The sequence below is a fragment of the Artibeus jamaicensis genome, unplaced genomic scaffold (genome assembly GCF_021234435.1).
Source record: "Artibeus jamaicensis isolate MK-2021 breed Jamaican fruit bat unplaced genomic scaffold, CSHL_Jam_final contig_388, whole genome shotgun sequence".
NCBI lineage: Eukaryota > Metazoa > Chordata > Mammalia > Chiroptera > Phyllostomidae > Artibeus > Artibeus jamaicensis.
In genome coordinates, this window is record NW_026521813.1 from 800,122 (window position 1) to 812,352 (window position 12,231).

General features: G+C 38.4%; 1 protein-coding gene across 1 annotated transcript in view; it reads left to right on the forward strand.

Moving 5' to 3' along the window:
• Window positions 1-12,231, forward strand: part of LMBRD1 (LMBR1 domain containing 1) — a 111,679-nt gene that overhangs the window by 24,036 nt on the left and 75,412 nt on the right. The gene's annotated exons all lie outside the window — the stretch shown is intronic.

Below are 12,231 nucleotides of genomic sequence, written 5' to 3' on the forward strand. Positions count from 1 at the left end.
GGAAATGGAGGAGCCAAAGAACTTACATGTATGATCCATAGGTATGAACTAAGGGGTAAGGAATGTGTGTGGGAAGGGGGATACAGGGTAGTGGGGAATAAAGGGGAAAATAGGACAACTGTAATAGCATAATCAATAAAATATATTTAAAAATAAAATCATTCACACTGGAGGGGAAGTTAAGACTCTTATTTTCTTAGGTAACATGAGATCTGATAGGTAGAAAATCTCAAGGAATTATATAAAGACAAGAACAAGTAAGTAAGTTTAGGAGGGACACAGGATGCAAGATAAGTATGAAAATTAGAAACTGATGATTCAAATACAGTGAATTAAACAATTCCATTCACAGAGCATGAACAGTAAAAAAAAAAATACCTGAGATTACATTTAACAGAAGAAGCGAAAAAGACTGATAGGCTGAAAAATACAAAGCATTATTGATAAAAGTTAAAGATCTAAATAAGTAAAGATTTATTTCATATTAATGGATTAGAAAACATAATAATATTGTAAAGGTGGCAATTAAGGCAATTTTCCATCAAATTGACCCACAGTCTTCTATTTATTTATTTATTTATAATATATTTTATTAATTATACCATTACAGTTCTATTTTCCCCCTTCATTCCCCTCCATCCTGCACACCCCCTCCTCCACCATTCCCCCCCTTTAGTTTATGACCACGTGTCTCAAGTTCTTTAGATTGTATATTTCCCATACTATTCTTGCCCTCCCCCTATCTAGTTTCTACCTACCGTCTATGCTATTTATTTTCTGTACCTTCTCCCCTCTTCTCCTCCCACTCCCCTGTTGCTAACCCTCCATGTGATCTTCATTTCTATGGTTCTGCTCCTTATCTGTCCTCTTAATTTGCTTTTGTTTTAGGTGTGGTTGTTAATAACTGTAAGTTTACTATACTTTCACTGTTCATCTTTTTTATCTTCTTTTTCTTAGGTAAGTCCCTTTAACATTTCATATAATAAGGACTTGGTGATGATGAACTCCTTGAATTTGATCTTATCTGAGAAGGACTTTATCTGTCCTTCCATTCTAAATGAAAGCTTTGCTGGATAGAGCAGTCTTAGATGTAGGTCTTTGGATTTCATGACTTGGAATACTTCTTTCCAGCCCCTTCTTGCCTGTAAGGTCTCTTTTGAGAAATCAGCTGACAGTGTGATGGGAACTCCTTTGTAGGTGACTTTCCCCTTATCTCTTGCTGCTTCTAGAATTCTCTCCTTCATTTTAATCTTGGCTATTGTAATTATGATGTGCCTTGGTGTGTTCCTTCTTGGGTCCAACTTCTTTGGGACTCTCTGAGCTTCCTGGATTTCCTAGAAGTCTATTTCCTTTGCCAGATTGGGGAAATTTTCTTTTATTATTTGTTCAAATAAGTGTGCCACTCATGGCTGTTCCTCTTCCCCTTCTGGTACCCCTATAATTGGGATATTGGAACGTTTAAAGATATCCTGAAGGTTCCTAAGCCTCTCCTCATTTTTTTGAATTCTTGTTTCTTCATCCTTTTCTGTTTGGTCATTTTTTTCCTCCTTCTGGTTCACTCCTTTGATTTGAGTCCCAGTTTCCTTTCCATCACTATTGGTTTCCTGTGTATTTCCCTTCATTTCAATTAGTTTAGCCTTCATATGTTCCTCTGATTTGTGACTAAAATCAACCAGTTCTGTGAGCATCCTGATCACCAGTGTTTTGAACTGTGCATCTGAAAGTTTGGATATTTCTCCATCTCTTAGATTTATTGGCTCTGGGGCTCTGAGTTGTTTTTGAGCCATGTTTTGATCTGTTCTTGCCTGTTAGGTATGAGGAGCAGAGCCTTAGTTGTTCACGAGGGTGGGGCTACCCAGGTCGCTGGTTTGTGATGCTGTATGTGGGGGCGGGGTCAGAGAGGAACAATGGCGGTCCCCTCTGCCGCTTCCTGCCACTGGGGCCTGTGCGATCTGTCTCACTGCTAGCTCCTTCACCAGTTTATTTGCGCGTGAATATGTGACCATGGGTCCGCCCTCAGTGTGTCCACCTGCTTCTCCACACCTGGGATCCTCCCGAGGCTGCTGGCGCACCTGGGTCGCGCACCTGGGTCGGTCCGCTGGATCTTTCCTGCCTGGCCCTGCTCTACTGCTGGCTCTGCCCCTCTTACCGGTTTGGCTGAAGGGTTTGCTGTTGTCAGACTTCTGTGTAGTTCAATTTTCTGTGGTTTGGCTGCATTTTTGTTGCTAAACTTTGTTGTTTTTAAACTTGGTTGTGTGAGAAGGCACAGTGCTTCCACCTATGCCTCCATCTTGGCAGAAATCCCCCTTCTATTTATTTTTAAGAAATTCATAAGTAGATCCTAAAATTTATTTAGAAATACAAAGGATCTAGAGTAGCCACAAGCATTTTTTAAAAAGAATAACATTAGGAAATTACACAATTAGTATTTTAAGCTTAATATACAATGCAGTAAACAACACACTAATATCATAAATGGACATGGGTATAAAGAGCCATAGAACTAAGAGACCAAAAATAGATTCTTATATTAATGGTCAATTGATATTTCAGCATCTGTGGCAATTCAGTTCATTTTAAGCAGAAATTGTGAATAAGTTGGATAACCACATGCTGCAACAACAACAGGGAAAATGACATTGAGTCTTAACTCACATCAAACAAAAAGTTTACTCAAAAAATCAGTTATAGAGCTAAACTATAAAAGTATAAAACTTGCAGAAGAAATTGAAAGACTTAATTTTCTTGATGTTGACACAGAAAAAGAGTTATTAGATATGACATCAAAAGCGTTATTGATAATAGAAAACGATAAGTTCTACTTTATCAAAATTAAAATTATTGTCCCTTAAAATAAAGACACAATTTAAAAAATTGGATATTAGAGATTTCTAGTGGTCAAGATTGCAGCATAGGTAAACAGATCACCTCATTGTACAACCACATCAGAATTACAACTAAACTACAAAACAGTCCTTATTCAGAACTGCCAGAAATCAAGCTGAATGGAAGTCCCACAACTACGGAATTAAAGAAGAAACCACGTTGAGAATGGTAGGAGGGGCAGAGATGTGGAACAGGCTGGTCCCAAACCCATGTCTGGGATACAAATATCTGGAGGGAGCCTTGGCTGTTGTGGCTCAGTGGATTGGGTACCTCTAAGACCAGCACGAATAGCCACCAAGTGCATACTGCTTTGTATCTTATGCTGTGTGGCCCCAGACAGAACACAGATGGTGGCTGACCTTGGCCTATACCTCTCAAAAAGCCCCAAAGCCTACGTAACCAGTGGACATCTATAAACTGTGTCAGAGCACCACAGGGAACCTTTTCAACAAGTGACACACTCAAGGGGAAGACTCAGTGAGCACCAGATCGTTGCTGAAGGAAGTACTACTCTATAGAGTGGGCCCCTGCACAGCTGATCCTCCATGGTGGTTGGAGGTTGGTGGTCATTGGTCACAGCCAGTCCTTCCAGCTTACTGGCCTGGGTAAATTCCTCCCATTGACCTGTGAACAAAAATCAGGCTCAACTACAAGAGGACAGTGTACATGACCCACACAGTGGGTGCAATTAGAGTATCCAGCTTGAATACTAAGTATCAGCACCTCCTAGCTTGGGCGATAGAGGGCGTTGTGTCACTGAACCCTACAGGACACCTGCTACATTAGGCCACGCTACCAAGCCAGGGTGTCATAGCAGCTCTAACTAATACATAGAGACAAAAATGGGGAGGCTGACAAAATGAGGAGACAAAGAAACATGGCCCAAGTGTAAAGACAGAACAAAACTCCAGAAAAAGAACTAAGTAAAATGGAGACAAGCAATCTACTAGGCACAGAGTTCAAAACACTGGTTATGAGGATGCCCAATGGCCATAGGGGAGGCCATTTTGGCAAAAATGTTCCCAAATTAGATTGTGCTGATAGTTATACAACTCTGAACATACTGAAAACAATTCCATTGTATACTTGAAATGGGTGATTTGTGTATCACATAAATTATATCTCAATAATGCTTTAAAAGAGAAAACAATGGTTTATAGTCAGAATATGTGAACAGTTCTTCCATATTCATGACCCCTAGAATGATACCTGGAACATACTCAGTAAATATTTGTTGAGTTCAATATATTTTATCAGGGGCAATCGTTATGTGAAGTTTTGTTTTTTTAATTTTTTCAGCTGATGTATTACATGAATAGATCTTAAACTTGCATTCCTAGGATATACAGATTGGTCATTGGTGTTGTGGGTTATTTATTTATTTATTTATTTATTTATTTTTGAAGAGAGGGGAATGGAGGGAGAAAGGGAGAGAAACATCAATGTGAGAGAGAAACGTCATTGGCTGCCTCTCGTACACACCCCAAGTGGGGACTGAACCTGAAACCTAGGCATGTGCTCTGACTGGGAATCAAACCGTGACCTTTTGCTTTATGGGACAAAGCCCAAGCAACTAAGCCACACCTTGGGCTTGGGTTTGTATTTAAACATTTTGCTGAATTTGATATGCTGCTGTCTTGCTTTGAATTTTTTTAAATATGAATTCATAGATGAGACTGTTCTTTAATTTTCCTTTATCTTACTCTTATCGGATTTGACTGTCAAAAGTGTACTAGCTTTATACAGTGAACTTCTCAAAGTGCTCTTTCTATATTTTAGAGAATACTGTGGGCCAGTGACCACTGTATGCTTCTCTTCTTCTCATAGTCTATGCATATCACTGATAAGTAAGTGGGCCTGGCAGTTTGTAATATTATTCCTAGTAAACTACTCCCAAATCTTTTGCTTCTTGCCATGCTACCGAAGTCTGCTAGTTTAGAATTCATAGCTTTGTGAGAGTACTTCCAGCAAGGATGAATGAGGAGATGTTATATCTACATGACCATTTTTGCCTCCTTTTTTTCCGTTGACTGAATAGGCAATACTAGTTACCATTATGGCTGGAGTGATTTATGCTGACTATTAAGGGAAGTAGAGTTGCTGCTATACTACACAGTAGTAGAGACAAGGAGAAGTATATGTTAAAACCAGGGTATTCTTTGTATCTCATGATTACCCTGTTCATTAGCAAAAGTTAATTGAGATCTAATTGCACTCACTACTCCTAGGCAGCACCTCCATGGGCTCAGGATAGCTCAGGAGTGAATGTTTTGGTTCTCCCAAAATTCTGTTTCAGAAAATATACCTGACTGCTATTAACAGATTAGCAATACATGGCTAAAGTAGTATAGTGATTTTTTAGTCTCACTTAAAATAAGTCTAGGGGTGGGCTGTCCAGGGCTGGTTTGGCAGCATTCTGGCATAATGAGGGTCCTAAGTTGCCTCTGCTTTTTATCCTTAGGATGTGATTTCCACCTTAAGGTGACTGCAGAATCCAAAAAGGTGGTTGGAATTTATAGTGTATCCATTTCAGTCAGGAAGCAAGAAAAGGGGGGAGGACAAAAAGGGGAATGCCAAGTGAAAGGAAAATGGGTATTGGATATGCAGTTTAGAAGTCTTGACCCAGATATCTTCAGCTGAGTAAATGGGATAATTTTAGAAGGCTTTTACAGTTCCCAAAATATCTTTATACTTTGACCCTCTAAAACAAAAAGCATTTTAAGAAATAATTATACTATTATAAATATTGACTTATTTTTTAAATTACAATTTGTTGATTATGCTATTACAGTTGTCCCAATATTTCTTCCTTCACCCCCCTTCGCCCCCCTTTTACCCCCCTTCACCCAGCACTCTACAGTCCCTCCAGCAGTCCACAGGTCATGTATATATGTTATTTGGGTACTCTATTTTCTGTACTGTAATTTACATCCCCATGGCTATTCTGTAACTACCTATTTGTATTTCTTTTTTTAAAAAAATATATATTTTAAATTTTTATTTATTTATCTTTAGAAAGGAGGGGAAGGAGAGAGGGAGAGAAATATCAATGTATGGTTGCTTCTCGTGTGTCCCCTGCTGGGAACTGGATCCTGCTAAGAACTGGCCTGCAACCCAGGCATGTGCCCTGACTGGGAATCGAACCATGATCTTTTGGTTCGCAGGCCTGCGCTCAATCCACTGAGCTATATCAGCCAGGTCTACCTATTTGTATTTCTTAATCCCCTCACCTGTTCACCCATTCCCGTACACCCCCTTCCCATCTGGCAACCATCAAAATGCTCTCTGTATCAGTGATTCTCTGTTATCATTGTTCGCTTAGTTTGTTTTTTAGATTTAATCGTTGATAAATATGTATTTATTGCCATTTTACTTTTCATAGTTTTAATCAACTTAAAAAATATTCCCTTTAACATTTAATATAGTAATAGTTTGGTGATGTTGAACTCCTTTGGTTTTTTTTCTTGTCTGCGAAGTTATCTGCCCTTTGATTCTAAATAATAGCTTTGCAGGGTAGAGTAATCTTGCCTGTGGTTTCCTGCTTTTCATGACCTTGAATATTTCTTTCCATTCTCTTCATCCTGCAAAGTTTCTTTAGAGAAATTAACTAACATTCTTATGGGAACTCCTCTGTAGGTAACGAACTGATTTTCTCTTGCTGCTTTTAAGATTCTCTCTTTATCTTTAACCTTTGGCATTTTAATTATGATGTATCTTGGAGTGCTCCTCTTTGCGTCCATGTTGTTTGGGACTCTGCTTTGTGGACTTGCATGTCTATTTCCTTCACTAAATTAAGGAAGTTTTCTTAACTTTTTTCAAAATAGATTTCTAATTTTTTGCTCCTTCTCTTCCCCTTCTGGTACCCTATGATGTGAATGTTGGAATTTTTGAAGTTGTTCCAAAGGCTCCTTTACCATATGTTCATTTTTTTGGATTCTTTTTTCTTCTTATTGTTCTTACTGGTTTTTTTTTGGTTTTTTTGCTTCCTTATGTTTCAAATCATTGATTTGAGTCTCAGCTGCATCCAGTGTACTATTGTTTCCTGTAAATTGTTCTTTATTTCAATTAAAGTATCCTTAATTTCTGACTGGATTATTTTTATGCTGTTGAGGTCCTCACTAAGTTTCTTGAGTATCTTATAACCAGTGTTTTGAACTCTACATCTGATAGATTGCTTATCTCCATTTTGTTTAGTCTTTTTCTTTCATTTGACCTGTTCTTTCATTTGGGCCATGTTTCTTTGTCTTCTCATTTTGGCAGCCTCCCTGTGTTTGTTTCTATGTATTAGGTAGAGCTGCTATGACTCTGTGTCTTGATAGTGTGGCTGAATGTAGTAGATGTTGTATAGTGTCCAATGGCACAGACTCCTCTATCACCCAAGCTGGGAGGTACTCACTTCATATGGGCTGATGATACCATCCTCTTGTAGTTGAGCCTTGTTGCTGTCGGCAGGTCAGTGAGAGGAATTTACCCAGGCCAGTCAGCTGTAAGGACTGGCTGTGACCACTGACCACTAACCTCTGCCCTCCGTGGAGGATCAGCTGTTGGTGTGCAGGGCATGGGTGCTCCAGCAGTCTGTAGCTGTCCACTGGTTGTGTTATGCCCTGGGGTTCTTGGGAGGTGCAGGGCAAGGTCATCCTCCACCTGTGTGTTCTCAGGATCACCCTGCCTGGGCTATAAAGCTATCTGAGATGGCTGCTGCTTGTGCTAGGCTTGGAGATTCCCAGGAAAAGCCAATCTGTAAATCTGGGCTGGCTGCTGCTTGTGCCAGGCCTGGGGCCTCTTAACAAGAGGTAGAGGGGCTGTAGGCTCACTGCGGCTGGCTATTGCTTGTTTGAGAGGATTTAGGAAGTTGTGAACCATGAGCCAGGACCAGCCATTCATATATAAAAGCAGCTTTTGTGGGCTCGTAAGTTGGGTGGGAGGAAGTCTCTGAATGTCGTCAGGGTGGAGCAAACAGTGTTAGCAATGTTGATGGAGTCTCAGATATGGCACTAGCCTGTGGCACAGAGCTACTAGCCTGTAGCTCTGTGGCTCACTGAGGGAGAGTTCAGAAAAGGGATATTGGCCTACGCCTACCTTTCTGTTTGGGAGAAAGCTGTCCCCCAGCTCTCACCTCTGTGCCAGACACTTCAGTTCCTTCCTGTATGCCATTGGTGCCTTTCAAGCTGCTACCCTGGTGCAGATGCTCAGAGGGAGTCTGAGTAAGTCTGTGTGTGGGTTCTTTAAGGGGAACTGCTTGAGACTCTAGCACTTTCTTTTACTGACTCAATCCCCACTGGTTTTTACAGACAGAAGTTGTGGGGATGTATCTTTCTGGCATTGGAACCCTGGGCTGAGGGCCTGGTGTGGGGCTGGGACTCTTCACGCCCAAATGCCTCTCCTGAATTTTTATCCGCTGTCCGTGGACATGGGACCAGCCCATTCTGCATCTCTGTCCCTCCTACCAGTCTGGATGGATGTGGTTTCTTTAATTCCATAGTCATCAGTCTTTCATTCGACTCGATTTCCAGTGGTTAAGGGTGATGGTTGGTCTATATTTTAGTGGTAAGTTTTCTGTGATTTTGTGAGGAGGCGAAGTTTGTTTACCTATGCTACCATCTTGAATAGAATTCTGACTAAGTTATTCTTTGTTTCTGTTTTCATTGGTAGTTGGGAGGAATAAAGAATGTACACAGGCTAAAAGCTTAATTTATCCAAGTTAGTTTTCATGTATAAACAGTTTTTAAAAGGTAGATTGTTTGATTCGTGTACCTTTAAAAAACCATAATAATTATGTTACATTGTTTGCCACAGTTTTTGTCCATGTTCTTTTTTCCATGGTTCTCTGTTCACTTGTTTATGTAAGTTTTTGATAAGTTTTTTTTGAAGATTTTATTTATTTAATTTTAGAGAGCAGGAAAGGGGGGGAGAAAGAGAGGGAGAGAAATACTGAGGTGTGAGAGACACAACTATTGGTTGCCTGTCACATGCCCCCAACTGGGGTCTGGCCTACACCCCAGTGCCCCTCAGTGGGAATCAGACCAGCAAGCTTTCTGTTCATAGGCAGGCACTCAGTCCACTGAGCTACACCAGCCAGGGCAATAAGTTGTTTTGAAAAAGAACTTGTTTTATGGGTTTAATTTTTGAGATGATTTTTAAAGGGTTTATTTAACCAAACTGACCACATATTCTTGGAGGCAGATCTCAAATGCCCCCATGAGTATAATTTTTACGAATGTCTGTGGTCATGAGGTTTTAAAATTTTTTCTTAACATACTACTTTGATGTCGGTAAAACAATTAAACCAAATAGTCTATTTATCTTTTATTTACTAGTAGACTTTTAACAAAAACATTTAAAACTAAGCAAACTTTATAAAGATGTCAGGATGTGAATGTGTCATCACTCATATCCTGGAGTTAGGAATAATTTTCCCTTGAAAGTAGCTATTAGTTTGAAGTAGAACTTGAAACACGTTTCTGTTTCTTGGTAGTGGTAGCATCACTTCTTCTATTCACAGATATATAAGCCCAGCTGATGTGAAACACACATAAATGTTGACTTAATTTTGTCTTTATAGTGTAACATTTGTGGGTTAGAGGCAAAATCTTTACAAAGGACAATGGAACAGTCAGATATCTGGAAGATAGCTTAGAAAGTGGTGTCAGGGAAACAAAAATTTAGATCAGTTGTTCCACTCTCATTTTGAATCCCATACAGCTGAGGGATAGTACAGAGTCATTCGGAATAGTGTGTTCCCCACTTCTCCCAGGTGCTGATTTCTAGAAACTGTCTTTGACTATTCCTACCGCACATATGGGAGCACTGCTTGTTGTACACACTCATGGCTCCTTACAGACAGCTGCTGCCCCCACCAACCACTTTTTTTGCCTTGTGTCATGGTCGGTTGGTTTTGCTAGTTTTAGAATTTTGTTAAGTTCAATAATAGAAAACTTACTCTGGTGTTTAGGGGTGTTTTATTCAGTGTAAGAGCTATAAGACTTATCTTCGTCTTATGTATGTGTAACTTCTTTTTTATTGCTATGTAATAGTTATTAAAATAACACTCAGTTTGCTTATCACTTCACCTGTTGATGGACATTTGGATCATTTCCAGCTTTTGTCACTGAATAATGTTGCTGTGAACATTCTAGTGGAGGTGTTACTTTTGCATATCTTCAGGAATGCCTGCTTGTGTGGCCAACCCTTGATTAACTCCTGGGAACCTAGTCCTTGAGCTGTTCCTTATGTTTCTAACTGATAAGGTGGTTTTGTACAACTGAATATGAACCATGCTGTACCAAGTTGTTTAGATTGTGCAAAACATGATTTATGTTGAATACTTGCTTTGCTTCTTGGCAGGATCTGTAGTTTTGGTCACCATAGATTGTCAGCGAGGCAGATGTGCCTGTTTTACAAAGTGCCCAATAAAAGCCTTAGATTCTGCAGCTCAGGCAGCTTCTCTGGGCAGAAACACTTTGCACATGTTGTTTCACTTCAATACTAGAGTATTAGAATTGTTGGGTCATATGGTAATTATATGTTCAACTTGGTAAGAAACTACTAAATAGTTTCCTACAATGTTGTGCCATTTTATACTCTCTATAGCAGAGTACGGGAATATCCGTTGTTCTACATTGTTAACACGTGGTATTATAAGGTTAATTTTAGCTCTTCTTGGGGTCTGTACTATCTCATTATACTTTTAGTTTGTATCTTCCTGATGATGAACGATAATGAACGCCTTGTAAAGTATGCTTTTTGGCCATTTTGTTTATCTTCTCTTATGAAGTAGCTGTCCTTTGCCCATTTTAAAAAGAGTTATTCGTATTTTATTGCATTATAGGAATTTTATGCTTTGTTATGCTAATTAAATGTGATGGTAACTTATGCAGTTATAAGATTGTTTATCATGTAATTTCAGGGGTACTAGGAATGTTTATAAAAGTCATTAGGCTCTTTGGCTAGCTAAAGGCCAAATTCACCAAGTAGTAGAGACAAATGACATACTGACCTTGAACCCAAACCTTAGTGCATCTGTTTATCAGAGTTTCTGGCATGTGGTTATCTGCCCACAAACTCTGTTATGGTAATTCAAGGTTTATATTAAAATAAACCAATTATTTGTTTATTTTAATTATAATAGTGGTATGGCATTTAGAGTAATTTATAGTCCTGTCTCTTTTATGTTTAATTTTTTAAAGCTTTTAGAATAGTTCTTTTACTTTTTTGAATGTGTTTATTTCCATTCTGTCTTAGATTTGTAATGGAAATGTTAATACTAACTACTCCCTGATCTGTAGTAGAAACAGCAGTATTCATTACCCTTAGTGACTTATTATCTGTTAGTTTCTCAAAACGTTAAGATTGCACAAATTTCAGTATGCTGACAGTCATTTTCTGATTGCTTAGTATAAATGAATTCTGACCTTTCTGTTGGTTATTTAGGGCTCTGTTTGTTCTTTGTTTTTTAGCTATGTTGGGTTTAATGAGGGCTATTTTGTAACTGGCCTCCAGATCAATGAGGTATAGTGCTAGCAAGTATTAAGATTATGTTTAAAAATTCTATAACTCATACAGTTATTCCTCCCAACAAAATAAATAATTGAGGTTTTATTATACATTACTAACAAATGCTTTCTTTTACAAAGGAGTTTAATGATTGTCATCCTGTGTTTGGTTTACATAATTATGTTGTTGCTGTGTTTTCCATGAACTTATGTATAGCAGATACATTTAAATACACAGAAGATTTGAAAAACAGGTTTCTTAAGTAGGTTTGTTAAGTTTCAAAAAGTTGTTTATGCTATTAATTATACTCTATCTTTGGCTGTTCAAATTTTAAGATCCACATGAATTAAAAGAAATACTTTGATTTGCTGCTGGTTGAAAGTATCTCAAGTTCATTACTTTAAAAGAGATAAATAGTAAATTCATATTAGTTAACTTTGAATCTAATTTTACTGTTCTAGTATACTTACTTTTCTTTATCTTGGTTTGTGTAAGATAAGTTTCATAACACTGCATATTTGAAATTTAGGTCAGGGAAATTATTTTTATTAAAACAACAGTATAATTATAGTTGTTTCTTTACCTTGAGTGAGTGGCAACTGTAACAGTTGTCTCAGCTATGCTTGATTTTGAGTTGGAAGGAATATAAAAGTTTAAGTTCATTTGAATGAGATGGTTCACAAGAAGTTCTTAGCACTGTGTTGTTGAGTACATAGTGAGAGCTCAGAGGTTAGCTGACGCAAGTATTATTGGCAGAATTATTGTGATTATTATTGTTAAAAACTGCTCCATAGCTTACTTGGAATTATGCTTTGTTATCTAATAGTGTTACTGATTTCTTGGGACAGGGGT